The 27,142-nt window shown below is 38.6% G+C and overlaps 2 long non-coding RNA genes across 2 annotated transcripts in view; one reads left to right on the top strand and one right to left on the bottom strand.

Moving 5' to 3' along the window:
* The first annotated feature begins 19,631 nt into the window (after nt 1-19,631).
* LOC121028533 (uncharacterized) overlaps nt 19,632-27,142 on the top strand; it is a 14,083-nt gene continuing 6,572 nt past the window's right edge. The window contains exon 1 of the long non-coding RNA XR_005789283.1: nt 19,632-19,804. This is a non-coding gene — a long non-coding RNA (uncharacterized LOC121028533). The remainder of the gene's footprint in view (nt 19,805-27,142) is intronic.
* The window catches only part of LOC121028532 (uncharacterized), a 46,721-nt gene continuing 41,203 nt past the window's right edge, over nt 21,625-27,142 (bottom strand). The window contains exon 4 of the long non-coding RNA XR_005789282.1: nt 21,625-26,821. This is a non-coding gene — a long non-coding RNA (uncharacterized LOC121028532). The remainder of the gene's footprint in view (nt 26,822-27,142) is intronic.

Consider the following 27,142-nt stretch of genomic DNA (forward strand, 5'->3'; position numbering starts at 1 on the left):
AAAGGAGATCCAAGGGAAACTGTAGCATCCAAATCCCAAAGGTTCCCTTTGCCTAACAGGGGGGAAAATTTTTTTCTTAAGTAGACTCCACACCCAACATGAGGCTTGAACACACAATCCCGAGATTAAAAGTCCCATGCTGTAGGGAATTAAAAGCAAAAATGAACTACTGGGACCTTATGAAGATAAAAAGCTTCTGCACAGCAAAGGAAACAACCAACAAAACTAAAAGACACCCAACGGAATGGGAAAAGATATTTGCAAATGACATATCGGACAAAGGGCTAGTATGCAAAATCTATAAAGAGCTCACCAAACTCCACACCCGAAAAACAAATAACCCAGTGAAGAAATGGGCAGAAAACATGAATAGACACTTCTCTAAAGAAGACATCCGGATGGCCAACAGGCACATGAAAAGATGCTCAACGTCGCTCCTCATCAGGAAAATACAAATCAAAACCACACTCAGATATCACCTCACGCCAGTCAGAGTGGCCAAAATGAACAAATCAGAAGACTATAGATGCTGGAGAGGATGTGGAGAAATGGGAACCCTCTTGCACTGTTGGTGGGAATGCAAATTCCTGGGTGCAGCCACTCTGGAAAACAGTGTGGAGGTTCCTCAAAAAATTAAAAATAGACCTACCCTATGACCCAGCAGCAGCACTGCTAGGAATTTACCCAAGGGATACAGGAGTACTGATGCATAGGGGCACTTGTACCCCAATGTTTATAGCAGCACTCTCAACAATAGCCAAATTATGGAAAGAGCCTAAATGTCCATCAACTGATGAATGGATAAAGAAATTGTGGTTTATATACACAATGGAGTACTATGTGGCCATGAGAAAGAATGAAATATGGCCCTTTGTAGCAACATGGATGGAACTGGAGAGTGTGATGCTAAGTGATATAAGGCATACAGAGACAGATACCATATGTTTTCACTCTTATGTGGATCCTGAGAAACTTAACAGAAACCCATGGGGGAGGAGAAGGAAAAAAAAAAAAAGAGGTTAGAGTGGGAGAGAGCCAAAGCATAAGAGACTCTTAAAAACTGAGAACAAACTGAGGGTTGATGGGGGGTGGGAGGGAGGGGAGGGTGGGTGATGGGTATTGAGGAGGGCACCTTTTGGGATGAGCACTGGGTGTTGTATGGAAACCAATTTGACAATAAATTTCATATATTGAAAAAAGAAAAAAGTCCCATGCTGTAATGATTGAACCAGCCAGGAGCCTTAAGGTGAATTGTTATTTTTTTAATGTTTATTTTTCAGAGAGAGAGAGAGAGGGAGGGAGGGAGAGGGAGAGAATGAGACCATATGAGCGGGGGAGGGGCAGAGAGAGAGGGACACAGAGGATCCTAAGCAGGCTCTGAGCTGTCAGCATGGAGCCTGATGCAGGGCTTGAGCTCACAAACCATGAGATCACGACCTGAGCTGAAGTCGGACCCTTAACTGACCGAGCCATCCAGGTGCCCCTACGGTGAATTATTTCTGATGGAAGCATAGAAAGAAACCTTTCAAGGGGGCACAGGTTATACTATAAATCCTACAACTGCTTCTATAATTATAAAAGTATATCTTTCAGAATTGTAAAATTACCAGTGGTAGGCTAACTTTGTCCCGGTCTTATCTGCCTAGGCTGGCCCTCTCTCATTTCCTCTCCACCTTCCCGTCTCCTTGGAAAGACTTTAGGAATAAAAAAGTTAAAAATGGAAATTCTGTTGTTATGCACATATTCATGCAGTCCAGATAAGATTCAAGTGAAAATTTTTAAGTATTTTTTTTGTTTGTTTGTTTATTTGAGAGACGGAGAGAGGCAGAGAGACAGAGGGAGAGAATCCCAAACAGACTCCATGCTGGAGCCAGACACAGGACTCGATCTCATGACCGTGAGATCATGACCTGAGCTGAAACCAAGAGCCAGATGCTTAACCAACCGAGCCACCCTGGTACTCCCCACACCCCCCTCCCCAATTTTTTTTTAAGTCTCAAGCTTTACACATGTTGGTTCTTCAAATTTTCTTGCTAAAACCAATACAGAAGAAAAAGCTGTTTGAATAATGACCTTGGTTATTAGGTTATCAGACCCACAAAGCAGGCAAGTTAAAACTTTTGACATGATGTGAATTTTTGGCTTATGAATACAGAGGTTCATTGTATATCAGAAAATCAATAAAAGATGCAAAATGTATATACAGCTATGGAGTAAAAAGAAATTAAGCCTTTGGTTATAGGTTTTCTAGTTCTGTGTTTGGAGGAAATAAAATGTGTTATTTTGGTTAAGGTAGTAACTAATAAAATGTTTGAGACTATACTATAGCACAGTTATAAAGTGACATATCTTATACATATGGGATAATTGTTTTGGCTTATCTACTTGTTAAGGAAACTGCCAATTTTATGAGAATGGTAAATTCAATATATTACATGTTCATTTAACATGCTCATCAAGGTAACTATTTTAGAGCTGAATTAAAACTGTAAAACATGTTTACATGCATCTAAACAAATATCTGGGAGGGCTTGAGAAAGGTGCATTAATGAAAGGCATACAGGGGCGCCCAGATGGCTATCAGTTAAGCATCTAACTTTGGTTCAGGTCATGATCTCACAGCTTATGGGTTCAAGCCCCATGTCAGGCTCTGTGCTGAAGCTGAGCCTGGAGCCTGCTTCAGATTCTGTGTCTCCCTCTCTCTCTGCCTGCCCCTCCGCCATTAGTCTCTCTCTCTACCCGCCCCCCGCCATAGGCAAACATTAAAAAGAAATTTAAACACACTGTGAGATATCTATACTTGTGGCATACTCATAAATTGTTTTAACACAAAGTACCTTATTTTTGAAAAAGATGAAATTTCTTGTAATTATCATCACTTATTGCTGCTCTTACATTAGCAACTTATTAAAATGCCCTGCATTTAAACTGATACAGCCACTGGTGGAAAACAGGATGGCGGTTCCCCAAAAAGTTAAAAATAGAACTACCTTACAATCCAGCAATTGCACTATTTAGGTATGTACCCAAAAGATACTAAAAGGCAATTCAATGGGAGACATGCACCCCAATGTTCATAGCAACATTATCAACAACAGCCAAACTGTGGAAAGAGACCAAGTGCCCATCAACTGACGAGTGAATAAAGATGTGTGTGTGTGTGTGTGTGTGTGTGTGTGTGTGTGATGGAATATTACTCAGCCATCAAAAAGAATGAAATCTTCCCATTTGCAATGATGTGGATGGACCTACAGAGTGTTATTCTAAGCAAAATAAGTCAGTGAGAGAAAAATGCCATAGTTCACTCCTATGTGGAATTTAAGAAACAAATGAACAGAGTGGGGGAAAAGATGCAAACCAAGAAACAGACTTTTAACTACAGACAACCCCCTCCCCCCCCCCGGCGGGGCGGGGGGCCCGGCGGATGGGTGAAATGGGTGACGGGGACTAAGGAGTGCACTTATGATGAACACTGGTGTTGGACCTACGTGGTGAATCACTGAATTCTACACCTGAAACCAACATTACACTCTATGTTAACTAGCTGGAATTTAAATAAAAACTTGGAAGAAAAAAAAAATTCCTGCATTTAGATACTTCTTAATTAGGTTTATGTTTTGTCTCCTGGTCAACTTTTTGCCTTCCCCAATTTGAGGATAAAACTGCCCATGTGTCTTTTAAAACTACATGTTCTTTGGATATCCTGGGATTGCTACAAGGTAACCAGTGATTTGCTTCTTCATCTTTAGAAGGAAGAATACTAGAATGAACTGGATTTGTTTGGTGCTTCAGATTTTAACTCATTTGGAACTATTAGGAGAGCTCTTTTTAGTTTTCCAGACATAGGCTAGAAGAACAAAACCTGAAAAATCCTAAGAGAAATTTTTTCAAGTGATGTAACATCAGAGAAAAAGTACCTTCAAATTTTGATGAAATAAGCCCTCCCAGGAGATCTTGAGCTCTTGAATGCTAAAAATTCGCTAGGAGCAGATGATCTTCAGATGAGGTCTGCTACCTCAAGACCTTCCGATCCAAGAGATGACGACACAAAGCAGGCAACTTCCACCCAGCATGGCAGAACAAGATGGATTTTCATGGCTCAACTTTTGTGTTTTTGCTTTCCTTCAAGTCATACTTACTACTGTCCTTGGGTGCCCTCTAGCAGTCACCTAATGGTTTCACAGAATGCTTTCATACATTCTCACTGTTGTACTTTCATTCTCCCCATCTTCCTTGCGACCTAAGAAAAGGCAACGCTCTTGCGTACTTCTGTCCATAGCTACTGCTCTAAATCTAACGGACTTCCAGATTATTCTCATCCCTGACCTGAACTCAGTGACAAAAAAATTGAACACTTGACTTTTTATATACCTCAGGTTCCTTCTGCTATTTGAAGTTTCCTCGTATTTATTAACCCCAACTTCCAGTCCTTGAAAAACGGCAACACGACTTCAACCGAATACTTCTGCGGAACTCATTATAGTACAGGCCTTATAAGCTCATTTGAAGTGGGAACGAATTCTGGGGCTATCCTTGTGGCGATGCTCTGTGTGTTCTCCTCAGAGACTCTCCAGCTTGATTTGCAAGAATCTGCCTGCCTCAAGGGACACGCAGTTGCCCCTAACATGATAAATCTTATTTATGTAATGCGGTCAATGTTATTTACACTCCCAGTATAGTCTATCCTCATCTTTGTTTTAAGCCAATCTCATTTTCACCATTCTTTTCAGCCAGTGTTATCAGTTTGTTGGATACAGCTATAGCAGGGCAGAGAGGAATATTTATAGCCTTTTATACAAACCCTTTCAGAAAAGAGGAGGAAATAGTTCCCAACTCTTTTAATGAGCTCTCCATTACTCTGGTACCAAAACCAAAGATACTGCAAGAAAACTACAGACTAATCTCTCTCATGGACACGGATGCAAACAAACCCTTAACGAAGTATTAGCAAATTGAACCCAGATATAAAAGTGTAGCCCAACATTAAAAAATCCATGAGATTCATTGTATCAGTAGATTAAAAAAACCTACATGATCATTTCAGTAGGTAAAAAGCAGTTGATAAAATTCAATATCCATTTGTGATACATCTTTTTGGGAAAGAGGAACAGAAGGCAACTTCCTCAATATTATAAAGGGCATCCACAACAAACCTAATAGTGAGAGGCTGAATGCTTTTCCTTTAAGTTCAAGAACAAGCAAGGTTCTCAGCTTTTGGAGCTTCTGTTCAAATCGTACTGGAGACCCTGGGCAATGTAATAAGAGAAAAGGAAAGAAGGGAGGAGGAAGGGAGGGAGGGGCAAACAATAAAGAAAACAGGAAGTAAATAAAACACAGTTTAGAAAGGAAGAAGTAATTTCTATTTGTGGAGTATGATTGGGTATACAGAAAACAATAAAGAATCTACAAAAAAGCTACCAGTGAGTTTAAGATCACAGGACACAAAGTCGATGCACAAAAATTAATTTTTATATAATAGCAGTAAACCAGAGAACAGTAACATTTTTAGTAACACTAAGAACCATGAAATACATAGGTATAAATCTATCAAATTATATGCAAGATTTATATGTGGAAAAGTATAAATTACTGAAGACATCTTAAAAAACTAAACTAAATGGAGATACTGTGTTCATTCGCTAGAAGAGTCAATACTATTAAGACTGTAACAACTGACTTATAGATTCAATGGAATCCCAGTAAGTAACTGACAGGCTGATTCTAAAATTTCTATAGAGGGGTGCCTGAGTGGCAGTTGGTTAAGCATCTGACTTTGGCTCAGGTCGTGATCTCATGGTTCATGCCTGGGTGGCCCAGTCGGGTAAGCATCTGACTTTGGCTCAGGTCGTGATCTCATGGTTCATGGGTTCGAGCCATGCGTTGGGCTCTATGTTGACAGGTCAGAGCCTGGAGCCTGTTTCAGATTCTGTGTCTCCCTCTCTCTCTACCCCTCCCCCGCTCCCTGTGTGTGTGTGTGTGTGTGTGTGTGTGTGTGTGTGTGTCAAAAATAAATATTGAAAAAATAATTCTCAAGATTCACTAATTAAAAAAAAAAAAACACCAGTCTTTTAAAAATGTAGGAGTTTCCCACTTCATTTTTGAAGATGCTATATAGACAGCAAATAAGAATATGAAAACGCTCAACATCATTTATCATTAGGGAAATGGAAATAAAGAAAACAAGGATACACACCATACACCAGTAACAACAAAAACAAAAACAAAACAAAAAGGCAAAGCAAAAACATATCAACAATCAACCCCCCTAACAACACTGAGTTCTGGTGAGGCTGTGAACCACCTGGAATGCCTGTACATTGCGGTAGGGATGAAAACTGCCACTTTGAAAAACTGTTTGGCGGTTTCTTATAAAGTGAACATATGATTATCATACGACCCAGCAATCCTACTCCTAGAAATACGCCCAAGAGAAATGAAATCTGTTCACACACAAAAACCTTTTGGTGAACGTTAACAGCAGCTTTATTTGTCATCAGTAAAAATCGGAAACAACTCAAATCTCCTTCACCTAGTAAATGGATGAACAAAACGTGATACATTCATACAATGGATTACTACTCACCAATTAAAAGGATCAAACTACGAATACATACAACATGGAGAAATCTCAAATGATTATGCTAAGTGAAAGAAGTGGGCTCAAAACCTACATATCATAGGTGATTTCAGTTATAGGCCATTGTTTAAAACACATCCCTAGGGAAGAAACCAGACCAGCAGTTGCCAGGGGCTTGGGGAGCACAGGGAACTTTTTGGGGTAATGGAACTGTTTTATACCTTGTGTGGATGGGTAAGTGAGAACATCAATTTGTCACAATTCATACAACTGCACACTGAAAAGGGTGAACTTGACTTTATGTAAATTATCTCATTAACCTTAAAAAAAAAAGGACCATTACAATAACTGGTCTATGCACTCTTGTGTTTTCCAAAGTTGATTCTCGTTCACCATCAGGTTGTTTGCATAGCTTGCAATAATCTTTATTGCTTGCTGGATATTAACCTTGAAAAAGCAATGGCTTGGGATGAGTCTTCTTCCAGAGATCTTGAGCTGCTGTTAAGTTCAGATTCGGAGAATCCTGGTCCATCCAGCTATGCGTACTTGAAGAGCTGAACTTCGGGAAAGCGCATCTGCCCAAACCGCCCAGGGAAATTGCTTTTTCTATTTCTTTTCCTCACCTGCTCCAAGAGCAGCAAGACAGTCCTCTTGACAGCTCACAACGGCTGTAGCTTTGTCGTTGTTCTAATGTTCCATTTTCCTCCTTTGTTACAGACTTTCATCCAAAAACTGACCTGGCAGTTCCTATTTTATCCTTTCTTCCTTCTTTCTTAAATCCAACATTTTATTACTATGTTTAGTCAGTCATCACCAGAAACTGAAGTCCAAAACTGTTTTTATTAAGTAACGGGTGTATATGGTAAAAATTCAAATCTTACAGAAGCGTACAAGAAAAAAGCCTCCCCACTGGCCCCACGCACCTGACGCTAGTCCCACCCAAACCTGCTCCTTAGAAGTCCTAATACTCTGGGTTTGAGTCTGGTTTTAGTTCTTCTGATAGTCACAACCTCCAGCTCTCCAATGAAGATCCTTCTCTCTCTGCTTCTTGGTTCCTAAACTCCGGTGTAAAAAGATAATAGCCCTTACACTAGATTTGCCTCCTTGTCACACCTCCAGTATGTTAGTCTTATTATTTAGCCTTCTGAGAGCCCACTACATGCCAGGTGGTGTTGTAGACCCATACATGCGATAGTGAACAAAACTCATGGACTAATCTAACTTCACAGCACTTCGATTCTAGAAGGACAAAGAGCGACAATAAACAAACAAAAATCTGTCGGACAGGTATTCTAGAAAAAGAATAAAAAGCAGGGTAAGGAAAATAGGGAATACGGGGGCAAGGGCAGATCAGTGAGCTTGGCCTTTCTAACTTCTCTACAAACTTCTGGAGCCAGGAATCCTGATATTCATATTTGCAATTTCAAGTTCAGTCACCTACCACTGGTTTGCTCTTGGGCAAATCACTTAACCTCAAGTTTCCTCATCTATGAATGAGGATGAAAATACCTTCCCGATAGGGTTGTTGTAAGGATTGAGATAATTGTGCTGAGCACAATGGCTGGCACTCAGTGAATGCACCAAAATACGACTTATCATTTTTATTAGCACAATGACACAACACAAAACCCTGAAAAAAGAACAATCAAAAGGCCTATGTGAACAGCTTAGTTTTATTTTTATCATTATTAGGTGTGGTCACTATGCCCCAGCATTAGATGACTGCAGTTTTATTTTATATTGAATTCTATTCCTCTATTGCCTTGTGATTTCTAATTTCAGAGATACTGGTGGATAACTTTCACATGTTTTTTAGTGTTTTTTATTTTTATTTTTTTAATGTTTACTTTTGAGACAGAGCATGAGCGAGGGAGGGGCAGAGAGAGAAGACGACACACAATCCGAAGCAGGCTCCAGGCTCTGAACTGTCAGCACAGAGTCCGACATGGGGCTCGACCCCAGGAACCATGAGATCATGTCCTGAGAAAGTCTGACGCTTAACTGACTGAGCCACCCAGGCACCCCGTTTATTTATTTTTGAGCGACAGAGCACAAGCAGGGGGAGGAGCAGAGAGAGAGGGAGACACAGAATCTGAAGCAGGCTCCAGGCTCTGAGCTGTCAGCACAGAGCCCCAATGGCTTGAACCCACAAACTGTGAGATCATGACCTGAGCTGAAGTCAGACGCTTAACCGACTGAACCAACCAGGCACCCCTCTTTCATATATTTCAACAAAAGTTGACACATCCAAAAATTACCACAAGGATATACTTTAAATCACGGTCACTGTCAAATATTTATGGACTGGCTACTATGCACCAGAATCAGCTCTAGGTTCTGGGGATAAAGCAATGAACAAAACAGAAGAGATCCCTGCTTTTATGGAATCCGCATTCCAATGGGAGACACAATGAGCAAACAAACATGATGAGATCAGATAGTACTAAGTGCTATGAAGAAAATTACGGAAGAGGAGTGTGCTCTTCATGAGATGGAGTGATCAGGGATCGTACTTTATGAAGACAGGGTAGTCAGAGACAGCCTATCTGAGGAAGTGACGTTTATGCAAAGATCAGAACATTGAGAAGAGCGTAAATAGTATATATAAAAAACTGTTATCTCACCATTATTTTGTATTCCAGCATCGACTGGCACAATGAGACTTTAAAAGCTTAAGTAGATGCTTCTGCAAAAAATGCAAAAATCCACCTACTAAGACACTTATTACTCAAACATATTGTGCCAAACAAAAAGCTCTATAATTTTTTAAAGTTGCATTTTAATAGATGGATTAAATATTTAAATATATTTAGAAAGGAAATTATATATAAAAGCACCAGGAGAAAATACAAGCAAATACTTATATAAACTTAAGATGGGTAAAATCCCTTTATTTAAAACAAAATTTTAATGTTTATTTTTGAGAGACACACAGCATGTGTGGGGGAGGGGCAGAGAGAGACAGACAGACAGACAGACGGACAGACAGAATCTGAAGCAGGTTCCAGGCTCTGAGCTATCAGCACAGAGCCCAATTTGGGGCTCCGACTCATGAATCGCAAGGATCACGACCTAGGCCGAAGTTGGATGCTTAACCGACTGAGACACCCAGGCGCCCCCTTTTTTAAAAAAAAATTTTAATGTTTATTTTTGAGAGAGAGACAGAGCACGAGCTGGGGAGGGTGGATGAGTAAAATCCTTTTAAACATGACCACGAAAGTCAAAAACATACAAGGGGGCACCGGGTGGCTCTGTTGGTTAAATGTCAGACTTTGGCTCAGGTCACCATCTCATGGTTTGTGGGCTCAAGTCCCACATCGGGCTCTGCACCAACAGTGTGGAGCCTGCTTGGGATTTTTCCTCTCTCTCTCTCTCTCTCCCCCCCCCACCCGCCCCTCCCCTACTCTCTTTCTCAAAATAAGTAAACAAACAACAACAAAATAAACAAAGGCCAAAATTAATAAATGTGACTATTTTAAAAATGTTGAACAGAAGGAAAGCAAAACAACCCTAAGAAAAAATACTACCATAAATTAGATTCAAAGTGAAATGAAAAGCTAATAAACACATTTGTAATGTATATTAAAAAACTAATAGTCTTAACACTTAAAAATATCTTAAACCACTAAGGAAAAAAAACCCAAAACAACCAGCAATAGTCATAAACAAATAATTTGCAAGGAAACACAAATAGCCAGTACACTAATGAAAAGATGTTTAACTACAGCCATAATGAAAGAAATGCAACGAAAACTGAGTTTGTGCTTATCAGAATAGCAGAGGTGGAAACACAGCAATAAAATTCAGTTTTGCTCAAAGTACAGAGAAACTTGAACTCCCATGTCCTGTTAAGAGTGTAACACAGAAACAGCTTAAAATTTTAACAATAAAAGTGTAAAGGAAATCATAAATATCCTAATAGTACTATATCATCAATATTGTGAAGATTTGTACTTAATGACAAAAGTATTTATGATATACTGTTGAACACGCCCAAAAGAGAGCATGTTTGGTGTGACATTACATATGTTAAATTAGGTTTATACAGATTGGTAAGTGGGGGTATAGTCACCAAGGACTAGTGGTGATTATCTATACACAATGGGATTTGAAGTAATATTACTTTTTCTTTGGGTAAGTACTTACATATTTACTTTTGGAGCTGTCCCAAAGAAGGAATTTTAGAAAGCTATACTAACTGGACAGTTAGCTAACAATTCACATATTTACCAGCAATCATCAATATGCTTTTTGAGTTTTCACCCTGCCACACAAGGAAAAGGGCAGTGAGTGTAAAGATCTCCCAAGCCCAGATTATGGTCAACTCTAATAAGGGAAAAATGCCCAGTCGAGAGCTTTCCTATCATTTGTATGATGGCATCATTTCCTTGTATGCAAAAATGTTAAAGCTGCCTAATATTTTACAAACTGGCATTACCTAATCTTTAGTTCAAGTGACAAGGAAAACTTCCACTTCCAAGCCAAAAACACTTCCCTGTTCTAAAACATATTACAAAAATACAGTTATCAAGATTATAGTTTGGTACTGGCATAAGGATAGACATAGATCAATGGAATAAAATTAAGAGTTGTGAAACAAACCCATACATTTATCTTCAATTGAATTTCGACAAGGGAGGCAATGAATTTCGACAATGGGGGTGAATAACAATGGTCTTTTCAACAAATGGTGTTGGAACAACGACATCCACATGTAAAAGAATGAAGTTGGACTGTTACGCCTCATATTATACACAAAATTAATTCCAAATGGATCAAAGACCTAATGTAAGGGCTAAAATTATGAAACTCTTAGAAAAAAACTTTTATATCAGCGTAAATCTTTGTAACTTTGGATTAGGCAATGGTTTCTTAGATGCCACCTAAAACACGAGCAGCCAAAGACAAAAATTTAGATAAACTGGACTTCATCAAAATTAAAAACTTTTGTGCTTGCAAAGGTCACTACCAAAAAAAAAGTGAAAGACAATGCACAGAATGGGAGAAAATATTTGCAAATCATATCTGGCAAAAGTCTAGAATCAAGAACATATTAAAAAAAAGTCTTAAAACGCAGTAATAGGGGCGCCTGGGTGGCTCAGTCGGTTGGGCATCCGACTTCGGCTCAGGTCATGATCTCGCGGTCCGTGAGTTCGAGCCCTGCGTCGGGCCCTGTGCTGACAGCTCAGAGCCTGGAGCATGTTTCAGATTCTGTGTCTCCCTCTCTCTCTGCCCCTCCCCATTCATGCTCTGTCTCTGTCTCAAAAATGAATAAACGTTAAAAAAAAAAAACAACGCAGTAATAAAAAGACAAATAATTTTAAAGTAGGGAAAGAATCTGAACAGGCGTTTCTCCAAAGATCCACAAATGGCCAATAAGCAAATGAAAAGACACCGAACATAATTAGTCATGGAAATGCAAATCAAAGCCACGAGATATCACTTCATAGCCACTAGGTTAGCTATGTTAAAAAAGATGGGCAAATACCAGTGTCAGTGAGGATGTGGAGAAATTTAAACCTTTACATATTTGTGGTGGGAATGTAAAATGACGAAACCACTTTGGAAAAAGTTTGGCAGTTTTCACAAAGTTAAACACAAAGCTGCCATACATATGACCCAACAATTCTACTATTGGGTATATGCCCACGGTAACTGAAGACATGTTCACAAAAAGATGTGTGCTCAAATAAAGGCTCACAGCAGCAGTATTCAGGATAGCCAAAAAGTGGAAACCACCCAAATATCCATCAAGAAAATGTGATGCATCCATACAATACTATTTAGGTATCTAAAAAAATTAAGCAGTGATACCTATTACAGCATGGATAAACCTTGAGAATATTGCACTAAGTGAAAGAAACCAGACACAATAGGACACGTATTGTATGATTCCATTTAATGAAGTGTCCAGAATATGCAGATTTAAAGAGAGACAAGTAGAATAGTGATTACCAAGAGAAAGGCGATGGGGAGGGAGGGAAGAATGGAGCATGACTACTGATGGGCAGGGATTTCGTTTTGGACTGCTGTATATGTTCTTAAATTAAACAGTGGTGACCTTGTGAATATTCTAAAAGCACTGAATTGTACCTTTCAAAATGGTGGATTTTATAGTATGTAAATAGTCTCAACTATAAAGTTTTTACATGGGGCGGGGAGGGCTCCTGGGTGGCTCAGTTGGTTAAGCATCTGACTCTTGATTTCAGCTCAGGTCATGATCTCATGGTTTGTGGTTCTGAGCCCCACAATGGGCTCCATGTTGACAGCATGGAACCTGTTTGGGATTCTCTCTCTCTTTCTCACCCTGCCCCTCCCCCACTCTCTCAAAATAAACTTTCAAAAAAAAAAAAAAAAAAGAAAAGAAATCTTATAAGGGCACCTGGGTGGCTCAGTTGGTTAAGTGCCCAACTCTTAATTTCGGCTCAGGTCATGATCCCAGGGTTGTAAGATGGAGCCCCGCATGAAGCACCATGCTCAGTGAAAAGCCTGCTTAAGATTCTCGCTCTCCCTCTTCCTCTGCTCCTCCCCTGCTCATGCTCTCTCTCAAAAAAAAAACCCAAAAAACCGAAAACAAAACAAACCCATAAAACATAAAATTTTTTTTACAAAGAATGATGGCAAACTTCTTGCCTGAAGCTACTGTATGATAGAAGATATTGGGAGAGTATCTTTAAAGTACTAAAAGACAATAAAAACAAACAAAAGATGATCTAGAATTCTAGGCCCAGAAAAAGTTTGTTTCAAAACTGAAAACAATGCTTTCAAAACTTTTATAAATACACAGTAATCAAGATAATGTAATATATACAGGTCGATGGAACAAAAATGAGCCCAGAAACGGACCCACACATATAAAGCTTTTTGATTTTCAACAAAGATACCAAGTTAATTCAATGGTCATTAGAACAAACAATCTGGAACAAACTGGAGTCATATGGATAACCATGAACATCAATACATACCTTCACACAATATACACAAAAATTAAGTTAAACTTGAGTTGTACCACAGATCCAAATGTAAGAGCGACAGAGAAAATCTCTGTGACTTTGTATTTGGCAAAAATTTCTTAAACAGGACTAAAAGCATAAACAGGAAAACAAAAAACTAATAAACTAGACTTCAGCAAAATTTAAAACTTTTGCTCTTTCAAAACCACTGTTAAGAAATTGAAAAGGCAAGCCATAGACCGAAGACATTTGCAAATCATACGTCCGATAAAAATATTTGCATGCAGGGCATATAAAGAACTCTTACAACTCAATTTAAAAATAAGGAGCCCCATGGGACCTTGGGAATAACTGGGAAACGAGCATGGCACATTTTCTCCCCAGAAAGTAGTGAAAAACATTGAGAAAACTGTTGAAACAATGATTTTAGAACTTTGGAAAATGACCAACGGCATGCAACAAACAGAAGCGTTTACTCCAGAAGACCTACCGATCCTTCGTAAGAAACAGTGTGAATCTGGCATTTTAGCCCAGAGCAGTTTCCCCGCCCTTCTGCCCCACACATAATCCCCCCACAGCCTCCCAAGTTCTGGGGCGTTATAGTTCCACCGGAGAGGGGCAGGCTGTGAGAACCGGCAGCCTCCTTGCTGGAGCGGGGGCTCAACTGCTTTTGGAGCAAAATGTGGGAAAAACTCACGGTCACAGGTATTGCTGGAAACATCAATGCTAGTGGCAGTCAGGGAAGGCCAACATGGTAGCTAGCCTGAGGTTAAGATACTGATGGCAGCAAGCAACAGATAAGCAGAACCGTGGAAATTTAACACAGTGATCTGGGGATAAGAGTGAGTAAGCCTCCACCATATCCCAGGATGGGAAGGTATGTACGGATGCATGCATATAACCTAGCAATACTCCTTCTAGGTACTTACCCAAGACAAATGAAAAACACGTCCACACAAAGACTTGAAGGTGAATGTTCATAGTGGCATCATTCATAATAGCCAAAAAAGTGGAAACAATCCAAATTTCCATCAGCTGGTGAATGAACCAAAGTGGTATATCCATACAACAGAATACTGTTCAGCAAAAATAAGAATTACTAACATATCATTTGCAACGACATGGATAGAGCTAGAGGGTATAATGCTAAGTGAAATAAGTTGGTCAGAGAAAGACAAATACCATGGGATTTCACTCATATGTGGAATTCAAGAAACAACACAAAGAGCAAAGGGGAAAAGCGCTGGGGGGTGGGGGGGGGGATAGAAAGAGAGAGGCAAACCAAGAAACAGACTCTTAACTGTTGAGAACTAATGGTTACCAGAGGGGCGGTAGGTGGGCAGATGGGTGAAACAGGCGATGAGGATTAAGGAGAGCATCTGATGTGATGTGCAGCAGGGATATATGCAAGTGTTGAACCACTACATTGGACACCTGAAACTAATGTTACACTGTATGTTAACTAACTAGAATTTAAATAAAAACTTAAAATTACTAACACACGCTAGACACGGACGAACCTGAGAACACATTAAATGATTGGATTCTGTGGTATGTAAATTATACCTCAACCAAACTGTTAAAAGTAATGGGATAAAGATCTGATTAGACCTTTCGCCAAAGAAAATACACAGGAGCAACAGGTGTTAAGCTGGGAATATTATTAGTGGTTACATAAATTCAAATTAAATCGTGAGATACCACTATGTACCCACTAGAGTGGCCAAAATTCCAAACACTGACAGTATCAAATATTGGCAATAATGTAGGGGAAACCATATACGGTACTCGTGAGAATGTAAAATGGTACAGCCACTTTGGAAAACTGTTTGGCAGTTATCTTAGAAACGGAAACAAATATTTACCTTGTGACTCTGTTATTCCATTCCTATTTATTGAAGATAGATGAAATCACATGTTCCCATCAAGATTTATAGATCAATGTCCACAGTCCCTTCATTCATAACAGCCCAAACTAGAAATAGCCGAGGTGTCCACCCATGGGTTGGTGGATGACAAACTGGAGTATATTCATACAATGAATGTAGTATGAGTGAGTGTAGTATATTCATACAATACTCAGCAATAAAAAAGAACCGACTCAAGCAGGAACGCTGATGCCTTTCACAGATGCGCTGAGCAACGCAAGCCTTACACAAATAATGTTTTCATCTACTCTACAGCGACACAGCGGATCAATGGCTGCCTAGGGGCTGAGGGTGGATGGGTGGGAACAAGGTATAAAGGGGCCTATGGTACCTTCTGAGGGGTGATGGAAATGTTCTCTATCCTGGCTATGGTGACAGCACAGGTATATGTATGTGTCCAAGCCCATCAGACCGGACACTTACAAAGAGTGTTTTGTTGTACGTAAACTACCACTTACTGGAGTTGCTTTTAAAAAGCCGTGAAGAAAAAAATCTGATTAGGAATAAATAGATCCCACTCTTATTGAGAAAACAGGCCTCTAAAAAAACAGAAATGCGCAAACTCATCTGTCTGGCTGTCTCCACTGCAATCCTAGTGTGTTTCGTACTTTCATCTGTTTTCACCTCTTTTAGCAGCACTGACACGGACCAGGGTCTGGCACAAGCGTAAAACTGTTAACAGATGCACAGTCAGATCAAGTATTTTCCAGTGACTTTAATAATCGTACTCCTTGAGAGATAGGACAACAAATCTTATTCAAGAACGAGGTTTCACACAGCTGTTATTTACATACTTGCTATGTCACGCCTGATCACCAGCTTTTGCTAAAACTACGGAACCATAAGCTCCCTAAGGGCAGAAACTCGCTTTTCCCCGTCAATGTACATGCAGTGTCTCACACAGTATCTTGCGTCTATCAAGTGTTCAAAAAACAAAGGCTAAATGAATGAACCAACGCTTCACTCACCCCGCATTCCAGTTCAAGCAACTGCCGCATATTCTTCAGGCCGAGATGACTTCAGGATTATCAACAGAACTCTAAGAACGAAAATCAGACTACAGCTACTCACATGCTCACATGCAGTGACCTACAGGCGCTCTCTAGTGATCGATGTCAGCGCAGCAGAACGCGATTTCTGAACTGTTAACTGCCACATTTTTCATGCCTTGCATTTCTGGCTGTTTATGGCAACTTACTGAATCACTGGGAGCTGCTGCTTCAGTAGGGAGAGACGATAAGCGTAAGACAAAGACATCAAGGCTCAGTTTTGATGTCCAAGGTTTTTTAATGCCAAGAGAAGAAAGAGGAACCTAAAAGGTAACTTTTGATTTGTCAGAGCCACATTCTGGAGGCAGAAAGGGCTTTTAGCAATTTGCCAACTTGGGTGCGCAACATAAAAGAAATCATCGAGGACCTCAGCCTGGCTCCATCAGGCAGTTTATTCTACGAACCAGGGAGATGGGAAGAATGGGCAATGATAGAGGATAGTTGTCTCACTCAAAAAGAGCCAAAAGTTTGATCAAGTCTCTTTCCTAAGAGAACTGGAGGTAATGTAGCTAGATCTTGGCTGTAGAGGTCTACGACAGGCCTAGCACTTTCCTCTCCAATGGCTGACACTCTGGGGAATGTGTGAGAAAACCCTAGATAAAGTTGTACCCTGGCTGTGCAACAGGATCACACCACAACTGTTCACTTAGCGTCTCTGGCGTGGGGTCAGGCCTTATTATTTTTATTCATTTTTGAGAGGGAGGAAGGAGAGAATCCCAAGCAGGCTCCCCACTACCAACATAAAGTCCAACGTGGGGCTCAATCTCACAAATCACGAGATCATGACCTGAGCTGAAATCAAGAGTCAGACACTTAGTCAACAGAGCCACCCAGGCACCCCAAGGCCTTAATAATTTTTTTGAAAAAACTGTTCTCCCTTCCTACCTCCTGAGTTGATCTAATGTTCAGCCAAGTGTTAAGGATTACCGACGTACGGGGATCCCACAGCTGAAGAGTGCAGTACCTGTCTTCCACGGTATACCCATCCTCGTGTGTAAACTCCCTGGCAGTTCTACCACTGACTCCTTTTCACAGGGCGCTTGAGCACAGAATTCCCCACACAAACCAGGGAGCATCTTACTGAACATAGCTCAGACTTCACTACTGGTAACTCTCAAAGCTAGATTTTGAAGAGTCTGTTCTGTGAATGAGTGTCTGGTGGACAAGTTTCGTGGTTTAAGCATGGATGTGATACAAAGTTAACTACTGCTAGAAGGCCTGAAACTCACGCAACTGTCCCTGTAGAGCTCAACACAGGGGACAAGTTGGACTGGAGCTATTCATCAGCACTGCTCACAATTCCCGTGGGTCATCACAAACACACCAGCTCAGTTATTCGGAGCTTGTGTGTTCTTACCCAAACACTGTAGTCATAACAAAAGCTAGTGGCATTTGGGAAAGCAAACAGAGGTTCCTCAGACTTTCCACCTTTTCAAGGTATTTCCAGCCTCTTTCACTGAAAAAATTAGGAAACTCGGACTCCATTTAGTAATGACATAGGACCAGCTCTGCTCATGCAGTCCTTAATTAACTTTCTGAGACCCAGGTCTTTACCAAGTTGGACTTATAAGACCTTTGAAAACATTTAGGTGAGGATAGATTGGAATGGAAAACCAAACTCCCAGGCTCATGTAAGACCTATCAGCCATTGGTCACATAAGGCTGGTGAGCACTTAAATGCCGCTATTTCCGAGTACAGATATGGTATAAAATATACATCAGATTTCAAAGACTGAAAAATATCTAAAATCTCACTGATAATTTCTATACTGATTACATGCTAAAATGACAATAGTTTGGATATTTAAATACCCTAAGGCCTTTAGCCTTCACAGTGTTTGAGCTCCAAAAATGATGAACTATACACTATTTGACTTCCTTGATGGATATCCTCCGAATATTTGGATAATGAATATCCTTAACATTTACAGACTTGATAACATTTCAACATTTGTTATAAACGAGCTACTTTATTTAAAAAAATTTTTTTTAACGTTTATTCATTTTTGAGACAGAGAGAGACAGAGCATGAATGGGGGAAGGTCAGAGAGCGAGGGAGACACAGAATAAGAAACAGGCTCCAGGCTCTGAGCGGTCAGCACAGAGCCTGACACGGGGCTCGAACTCATAGACCGCGAGATCATGACCTGAGCCGAAATTGGACGCCCAACTGACTGAGCCACCCAGGTGCCCGTAAACGAGCTACTTTGAAACGTTATGACAGTTATTTGACATTTTTCTGAAATACAAATTTACATTGTTAACGCTAAACAGTTTAGTTTTCAGTTATCCAGACACTAAATTATCGAGCCAGTCAGAAAGGCTTTAAGTCTTTTATTTTAAATGTTCACTTATTTTTGAGACAGAGAGAGCGCACAAGCAGGGGAGGGGCAGAGAGAGAGGGAGGGAGCAAAGGATCCAAAGTGGGCTCTGTGCTGACAGCAGACAGCCTGATCTCATCAACGGTGAGATCATGACCTAAGCTAAAGTTGGTGGCTTAACCGACTGAGCTACCCAGGCACCCGAAGGATTTAAGTCTTAAACTGACTTTGTTGTAGTTTTTGGTCAAGTACTTTTTAATGCTGGTAAAATAATGAACATTGAATTCATGAATTCATGGAAAAGAACCAGACAAATAAGGCACTATATGGCGGAATGGTCTTATAATTACAGCATCAGTATGATATTGCAGAAAAATTATTTTCATTTTATGTGAGAAATCAAATCTTAAATCATGCAGTAATACTTATGTTTTTAATTTTTTTTTATTTTTTTACATTTTAGGACAACTCCCTCTAAGGTGTTAAGTTTCTACTATTCTCACAGATCTTGCTTTGTAGGAATTCCTGGTCTAGGAAGTTCCAAGTTATCTACAGGCGTATCTTTGAACCAATTTGGAGAAACCTGTGAAAGTCTGGTGTTCCTACAGATATGTTGTATTAGATTAGGGAGTCTGTGGGGGAGTCCTTGACCTAAGATAATACAAGCATGCCCCAAGGTTTCTGCTGCTTCTCCAGGAACTAAATATAAGCTTATCAGTCATCTTTCTCTGTCTGCTAAACAAAGATAATCATAGTGCACCCACGGGCAACCCATAGCCTTCCAGGAACCAATAAGCCTCTTCTGGAATACTCTACTTCCAACAATAGCTTACTTCTGTTGTGAATGTCTGAGAAGACTGGCATAATGAAAAGAGTTTGGGACAAATGAACCAGAGAGAAAACCTCATGAATGCTTCAGAATGCATTTCAGCACTTCACTAGACAAAGCTGGGAAAGCATGGCCCTATTCCAACAGGTATTGGATGTTAAGGGGGAATATGGGGGTGGGGGGAGTTGCTGGGAGAAGGCCCAACTCAACCGACCTAGAAGTCATTGCACTAGAAAAGTGTACCTTACTTACCGCATGCACTTACTGCCCTAACAGTGTTGGCAACATTGGTGTCTAGAGCACTCCTAAACCTTCTCTCTCTCTCTCTCTCTCTCTCTCTCTCTCTCTCTCTCTCTCTCTCGCTTTCTCACAACTTGCCAACTGTCTGGCTTCTCTCTCAAGGCTCTGCCTCCCATTTCAGATCTAATTTATGTTAGAGTTGATAATCTTTCTCTCTGGTTCTCCAGGGAGTATTTCTGGCATAATCAGCTTTCCCCAAGTGGAAATATTCTGTCCTTAAGAGTCAACCCTCCAAGCTGTGGCAAAAGGACAGACGGGAGTTGTCCTGGTCTTGTCCTTCATCCTCACATCTAAATGACTATTAAAGTGGAGTTCATTTTGCTCTCAAAACTTGTAAGTGCCTCCATCTTTCTTTTTCCTATTGTCACTCCTTTGGTTTTGTCCCTCATTATCTTGCTTGAACTGCTATAAATTTTCCAACAAAGTCTCTCTGCCTGTAGTTTCATTCTTCTGTATGGGTAAATTGCTCTTTTTCCTGTTTAAAACCCTTGAATTGTAGTCTGGGACGTATATTCCTTTGTGATTTGCCACCTGCTTACCTCTCTAGACATAGCAACTCTCCAAGAATGTCCTGCTTGTGTGTGCTATGCTTTCTGCCTTAGGCTCACTTTCCACTCCACAAGTCCTTTTATCCATACCCCCTGGAGCTATGTATGATCTATTTGTTCTTAAAGACTTAATCATTCTCTTGCCTAGTCTCATGACCTATGGTCTAATGACCATATGCATCTTGTGTATGTGTCTATAACAATTATTACAACTTATTATAGGTTTGCTCACTTATTTGCTTCACCCACTGAAGTTTAATTAAGGTCTCAGAGGCTAGCTATCTTGGATTTCTGTATTCTTGGTCCATAACAGTCCATAAAACCAAGTCTGCTTAATGCATACTTGCTGAAAGAGTCAATCTGTAAGCAAGAACAGAATCTACAATGCCCTCTATTATATACAGAGGTTTCTTAAATGCGTCAGCTAAAGGCTTAAGACATTACTTCTACACCTTGTGACTGAAGAGAATGACAAGTTATTTATTTATAGATAAGCACAAATATTTTTATCATCTTTAACCACCACTAACATCATGAAGTGCTTGCCGTGTGTCTGTTGCATACGTGCACCTTCCCAATTAACCCTCACAACAACCTGGAGGTAGGCAGTAGTTTTTTTTTGTTTGTTTGTGTTTGTTTGTTTGTTTTTACCTCTTTTTATAGGCAAAGGCAAGGCACAGAGGAGTTAAGCATCTCGCCCAATGTCACAAAGATAGCAAAACTGGGCAGTCTGGCCCCAGAACCCATGTTCTTAACCACTCTGCTACAAAGCTCAATACCTCTTACACATCATGAAACCTGTACTTCAAAAGATCAATTACTCCCTTTTCAAAAACATGATGGAATGTTACTAAATACAGTCTAAATTTTTAAAGTTATGATTACACATTGACAGACCACCCCACCCCAAAACTTAATGGCTCTACTACAATCATATTTCAATTAAAAAACTTACAAATAGGTTTCACAGTAGAAATTTCAAAGTACATTTTTACTCCTGGTTAAGGTAATGAAGACCTCTTTCTTTGTTCATTACCATTACGTAATTTCTCAAGCTATTGTAGATTTTTAACTTAACGGGTATACAAAAATAGATAAAGAAACTGTGACAACAGTTAATTCATGGTAACCTTTCAGCAATCAGGTAATTCTCAGTTTTATTATAATGTACTGTCAACTTCTAGGCATTACAGTGGATATGACAAATTTCCTTGAAAGCATTCTCTTATGTTATACTTCTAAATAACAGGATAATTTGGCAAGATCATTCAGAAGTTTTGTTTATTAAAATATCAATCATGAATTGTTCCATTTTAGTTTAGAACATACTAATACAAGTTGTTCCTAATACATTTTCTAGATTTCTTCTGATGGATGCTTTTGATGCCTTATTTAACAGGAAAATACTTTCTAATAGAGGAAATTAAGAGGTATTACAGAAGAGTTGTTGAAACCATGAACAAACCAATGGAAATAAATACTATTACTGTGATGTTCTTTAAAAAAAAAAAAAAAAGACACTCATATAATCATTGGAAAGAAATAAAATGAAATGGACTTCTGTAATAAAGACCAATATCATCATCAAATTCCAAAATATCTCTTGATCTCCCTATAGGGTCTGTTAACTGTATTCTATGCACACACGTGCTCAAAATGCTAATGACTAATAACATAACCTCTTCAAGATGCTAGCACCAGGGTCACTGGTAACAGGATACAGGCAGGACTGTAAGTTTATAAACATAAACCATCAGTCAATCTCAGCATATCAAATCAAAAGGGAAGGCATGAGAATTTAATAATAGGAGAAATCAGTCACTTCTGATTCTAAGACTTGCAGTCCTGACAGCGGCCTCACAGTCCAGGGCAGAGCTAGGAAGCACAATGTTGGTTAATCAAATACTGCAATCTTACTTTGAAATTTTTCATTTCTGAGATATGAGTTTATGCCATACTGCTCTTTGCTTCCCTATAAACTAACAATTTATCTTATTGTTAGCCGTTGGCCTAAAATTAATGATGGCTTCACATCTGAAAATACACCAACTCCCCTTAGTCATACTGCATTTTCAGCTAAAACTTAATATGAATATATATCTGGTTTTCTTCAATGCCTTTAGTTCTTTCCAGAGAATCAGCTGGGTATTTCCCATTCAATTCAGGAATTCTGTGATGGAAAAAGAACATTCAGTTTCCCAGCTTCAACACAGCATTCCCAGAATATGGCACTCAAAGTACTGCCTGAGTAAATTATTACCAAAAGTTTTACCTATTCAGCTGTTCATGAATAAGAATCACTACTAGGAGTATACCAAGTAGCAATTTCCTCTAAAACAAAACAAAACAAAACAAAACAGGTAGCAATTTAGTATCAGAATGAAAAGGTCTGGATACAGAGGAATAGAACAGTAAAACATAATTTAACTATTGTCATTCACTATATAGTAAAGAAAAAAATCAGAAGTTACGCACTTCAAAAAAAGGGGGAGTGATGGGGTCAGAGATAAAAGTATCAGCATGCTAAATTTTTTTTTTTTTTTAACTTAGAAAATACCTGTACAAGAACAAGGGACATTTCACATTTAACACACTGTCAATATGCATTGAGTTCACCTCAGGATAAATCAAACTGCAAGAAAATGGCCCAAATGAACTAGAAGATTTCCGGCAGCTCACAGACTGTACTCACAATTAATACGCAACATTTACCTCTATGACGTCTTACAGAGTTCATCTGATTTATATGGAAACCCCTCTGTGAAAAAATAGGATGATTTGGATATTATTATCAATGCATAAAAGGGATGTCAATCAGATGGTAAATTCAATTATTCTTGAATTTTTAAAGAGTTTCATGCTTTGCTCAAATGTAGCTTACTTTTAGGAAATTTCTCTTCTTCAGCTCTCCAAGTTAGTAAATAAGATCAGGTAATATTTACATTTAATTTACTGTCTTTTCATTTAAAGACATTTCTCTTAGTCTTGCTATAGTATGTTAATTTAAATAATTGCCCTTAAACTTCACTATACCCAAATTGGGAAAGTAAAATAAACTTTGAAAAGGAATCTGCCATTTTCACTAATACATTTGTTAACCTGAAATCTTTTCAAAATACATATTGAAAATATGCTGACAGTGATCCTCAGGTATTTCGTTTGGGCTACATTCTAATAAAGTATTTAGTGGTGAGAACAGAAATAACTGTGTATCACTTAAAAGAAACAGAAGACTTGCACAAAGAAACCAAAACCCATATAGCATGCAAGAGTTAACAATATGGCCTTTTAAATGTCGTTCAGCTACCACAAAAAAATCAGTTATAGAATTCATTACTTATATTTCAATCACAAACACTGCTCTGAAAACACGATCTATATCAGATTTATAACCAGATCTGAAAAACATAGATTAAGACTAGGTTTAGCTAATTTCTCTGGCAAAAAGCCCAAAGACAGGATAATTTTACTATCTCTTATACATTCCGGCAATAACAATAACAAAATTCAAAAAGCCAGATCAAAGTAAAACGAGTCAAAATTGGCAATAAACCCATTATGAAGAGTGGCACTAAAGTGAAATTTCAGAACATATTGCTTTCTATTTACGCAAGTGCGATCTCATTTTAAAACGTGTATTTACAAAGATTCTGGAAGGCTGTCAATCACCAACTTGATAGCTAGGTTTTCAATCTTTATTTTGTCTCCATAATGTTCAGTTGTCAGTAGTTTCAAGCAACATATTTAAATATCTAATGTGATTTTTGTATCCTACTTACACTATTCAGTGTCCACATACAGATACACAAATATTGTAAGTGACATTATGTAGAATATTATAATATTTTCCAGAGTAGCAATTTTGACTTTGAATAATAACCAGAGCATCTGGGCATAAAAACATTTTCAATTCCTAAATTCTTCTTTCTGGGGAGTCATTGATGGAGACTGAACCTAAAGTAAAAAATGCTAACCTCTATCAATTTTAACACAAAAGGGCTGCTATAAACAGATTTTAAGTAAGTACTGTTCTAGACAAATATAATAATCAAGGAGCACTTGAACTAACAAACACTGAACTTTCTTCTGCTGTAGCTGCTGCAGCACAGAACCGTAGGTCAGAGGCTGAGCGAGAGAGGCTGATATGGAACAGGACATAGAAGGAAAAGAACTAAAGTCTGTAAAATTAAAAAGTCAATGAGTAAATCACATATCAGAAAATCAACTTCCAGAAGAATATTAATGCGTCACTACCACAGCTAGAGTTAAGCTGTGCCTTTAAGAACGGAAGACAACAAAACAATTCTTACCATAACAATATACCAGTAGTAGGAAAAAAATGAATCATTCACAAAATACTCTAAGAGGTCTTTCCTGGGGTGAGCGGGTACATGTGTTATGTGTGGAAGCTTACAAAATGAAAAATGTGAAACAAAATGGATTCATACTAAGATTTCATGGTAACAGAAGAAAATTGAAGGAAAGATTTTCCGTGAGGGAAGAGTATTTCCCATAACTGGTTTAAAAAGCACCTATGAAACCGTGCTGTCAGCCGTCACAATGGAGGTTTGGGACGCTTTTGTCAATTGCAGCATAACAAAAGGCATTTCACAGCATAACTTTAGGGAAAATGTTATCTGGTCTGGAATCACACAGAAAGCAATGAAAAACTCTTTCAATTGTTTCTAAAACACCAATTTTTCTGGGTAGCAGCAGTTGCTCCTGTACGTGCCCTTTCAAAAAATATGAAACAGAAGCAGAATAGGGAAAAATTTTGAGAGTAAGAGTAGCAGCATTAAATAGAAAAGCAAATACTTAAATACGTTAAAGAAAGCGTAAAATAAGGAAACAGTACTTGTGCAACTTTCAATTATACCAAGTAAAGTGCACTGCTTAAATGTTCACTGATAACATTTTCCCTGTATGTTGAAAATATGAAATCTACTTATTGGTATCTTTTTAGATTAAAAAAAAAAAAAAAGACATTCACTATTGTAGCCTGATAGCTCTCTTCCAGTATTTTGTAACCATTCAGATGTATTTTGTGGGAATATTTATTCACATAATTTTGCTTAATACATTTCTTTCTACACAAGACTGAATTTAAAAGTCTATTATCTATAACATTTTCAATTACAGTAATAACACATTAATAAATTATAAATTAACAAAATCTTCATATTTGCTTTAAAAAATCATTTATCAAACACTAACTTCCAGATTATCTGGAAAATTAAAGATGCAAATTGCTATAAATCCGGCATCCCAATTAAATTCTGATTTTTAAAAGTATATAAAATGTCCCTCAAGTTATTCCAAGTTTCCACTCAAGAAAATTTTACCCTTTTCATAAGTTACTAAGTTTACAACCTGCTAAACATTCTACCCAAATGTGGGAAAACTGTCTGGAGATGCAAAGCACAATGAAATAATTACATGAAAAGAACAAACAAAAATACCCGTTAAAACAAAGTTATTATAGCTGGCAGCACTTAAAATTGGTAATTTGTATTTTTTAAAAAGTTGCATAGCTGCTGCAAGATGATTCATTACTGATTAACTACTGAGCAGTTTTACTTAAGAGGAAATAACACGTGTAATAAATTGCAATTCAATAGACAATCTTAGCCTCAGTTCATTAAAATGTAATTATGTAACTTGATTTACTCTTTGGACTGCATTCTGATAATGTTAAACCTTGAATTTAAAATACTAACATATTTTAGCTCTCCTATGCAGAAGTCTATTTTCTACTCATAGGAGAAAAAATAGAAGAATTTGAGATCATGGTCTACATTCAGAAAATGTTTTACTGCTTGATTTCATTTCTTGGTTTCACATTTAAGACTTTAATTTATAGGAAGTACATTATGTGGTCTTCAATTTAAGAACAGACGAATACAGAAACATCATGTAGGGGAAAATAAAGTGACCCCAAACAAGAAAAAAACAAGTCGAACACAACTAGTTGCGCAGCTCTAGAGAACTTAAAAAAATCAACTTTTAAATCAGTTAACTTTGGCGTCTGAATACAAAATGTTTATCAGTATTACCTATGTAGATGACTAGTAAGGGAGGTGCAGCATTTTCAAAATCCCTGTGTGTCCTCTATATGCATGTTCGGTACACTGAGTTCTGTGGCAACTGCCCTCTCTTCAGCAGGGTTTTTCCCCGTGTGATTGTCCATCTCTGCGTTACCAAGTCTCACAGAACTCAGATCTCTGGCTGAGTATGCCTGCAGTTTTGTTTTTCTTTTTCCAGAGACAGATCCTCATCTCCTCTCAGTTTTTCAAGCATCTTGAAAACACAAGAAAACCTGTGAAGAAGCAGACACATGAAGTTCAAGCAGTGGTTCCTAATACTAATACAAATCAAAACACAACATCCATTTCCCCAGGAACACTGCTTTAGTTGCTATAAGTTTTCATACATTTACTTACTATTCTGAAAACTTATGAAATCAATGTTCTGCAAAAGAACAGGTAAAGGACACAGCAGGACCAGTTAAAGCTTAAAACAGTCATGAAAAATATCTACCACATCACAGTCATTTTCCCTCCACAATTAAGACCAGAGTACAGAAAACACACACACACACACACACACACACACACACACACACACACACACACACACA

Source organism: Herpailurus yagouaroundi, unplaced genomic scaffold, assembly GCF_014898765.1.
Source record: "Herpailurus yagouaroundi ecotype Mexico unplaced genomic scaffold, PumYag 100, whole genome shotgun sequence".
NCBI classification, from domain to species: domain Eukaryota; kingdom Metazoa; phylum Chordata; class Mammalia; order Carnivora; family Felidae; genus Herpailurus; species Herpailurus yagouaroundi.